Genomic DNA, 1,942 nt, shown 5'->3' with positions numbered 1-1,942 from the left:
TCTGAGGGTGTTGGCATGTTGCTTTGCGCTAATCTGACTAGGTAACATAGCGACCGAAAGTGTTTAATGTTGCCATTGGCCGCCCCCTTGACATCTTCTGTTACCGCTAGCATTGCCAGTGTAGAAAATATTGCTGCTGTGTAGGGCATGGTATTCTTTTCTTTTAGCTGAGTATTAGAGATACTGAAGGTATGCTTATTTTGAGTCCCGCTGTCTCCAATTTTTGCATAGAAAAAAATTCGCTTTATCAGTCTTATCGGTAATTTGATGGGTTCGTTGGCCAACCCCAAGGCGCTACAACGAGCACATCGATGAAGGCTTTAGTTTATTTTTCCAAAAAATAATGGAGTACTTCAAATTTAGTGTGGAAAGACACTCTTCGCGAGAACCCACTGAGTTCTGCTAAAGCATCACTACTTTTAAAACCAACCTATAGCATTATACACCTATATGTAAAACGCTTAAGCTTAATTGTCACCGTATCCTTATAGAGTTTTTAAAATCTTGTAGTGTATAATCATCTGCAATAACACACTAACGTTTCCGTTCAGGTCGTACGGATGATCTTGAGAATTTAGCAGTGTTATCCTGTTTTATTTTTTGTCTCTTGTCAGCCAATTGGGGTCCTATTTGTAGTCATCCACGCTGTATTTTCCTTATGCACTACATTGATGCCGCATCAGTGTGCATTTTTATGTGAATTATAAGGTTCTTGAATGGGTTCAACGATTTTACGTTGAGACAGTAGGTGAGGAGTGGAGTATCATTTGAAATCTTCCCTACCTCATAAATCTCTTCTGCGAAATGATATCAACGGTTTCTTAACCTTAGGTTGTTATTCTTCCATTAGGCTTTAGCCAGCAGTGTATGATCTTTATAAAAACACGAATAATGTAACGACTTCACTAAGATTTCACAATTTATTCTGTGGTTTACTCATTAACTCCTCCATTATTCCCTTCTATATGATAATTACTATACTCAAGTATGTGTTTGAAACTTCGCATATTCCATAACATTTTATATGTCCCTTACTCGTTTCCCCACTCACTCACTTAATCCCATTGAACTGTTACCATTTCTTCAACTGCTTCGGTTTTGCTTCATGTAACTTTTTTTCACCACTACTCTTATTACAATATTCGTATATACACACTTACCACACTCTTTTATTATTATTATTATTATTATTAAGCATCTTGAAAAAATATATAACAAATAAAGGTAATAGAGAGAATAATCGTGAACTGACAGTTATTAATATGAAACACGTCTGTCGCTTCCATCCAAATTGTTAAAAAGCTGGAGGATTACAAAAAACAATTACACATTATAGAAAGGATGGGATAGAATTACATTGTACACCTGCATGTGGATATGTAACTATGAGTCTTAGTAGAAATAAATTGTCTAAACACAATAGTTATGAAAGATAACATGATTCAAAAAATGAGTAATATCATTTTGTCAACTCCTTTCCTTCTCCATTAAGCTTCCAACAGTTTCAAAAATAGTTTACATAACCTCATGCATATGTTACGATGGATTTTACATATGATAATACAAATGTGTCATATCATATGGGTTTTGTATGTAGTACAATTTAAAGGAAGTGTAACTCTCATAACATTTTTAAAAAAAGATATTGAATGGTTGTTTGCTACCATCAATTACATTTCCAATGCCAGGTTACACTTTTACATGCATGAAAAAAGTTACTGATAACTTTGACATGCTCGAGAATTCATATCACAAAGCGACAGCTGTATGCAATTAAAAATAAAAATAGCATCCGAATTCATTTACTGTGAGGTAAGTGCAATTAATTCATCTAAACTTCATAGCTGCAAATATAAACTCGTTGTTTCCAATAGGAAATAATCCCGCATAAATATTGAGTATCTGAAAATGATAGCAACGGGTTTCCATTTTTGAAATATAT

The sequence above is a fragment of the Trypanosoma equiperdum genome, assembly GCF_001457755.1.
Source record: "Trypanosoma equiperdum strain OVI genome assembly, contig: ctg_825, whole genome shotgun sequence".
In the NCBI taxonomy this organism is placed as follows: domain Eukaryota; phylum Euglenozoa; class Kinetoplastea; order Trypanosomatida; family Trypanosomatidae; genus Trypanosoma; species Trypanosoma equiperdum.
This window is presented reverse-complemented; position numbering follows the sequence as displayed.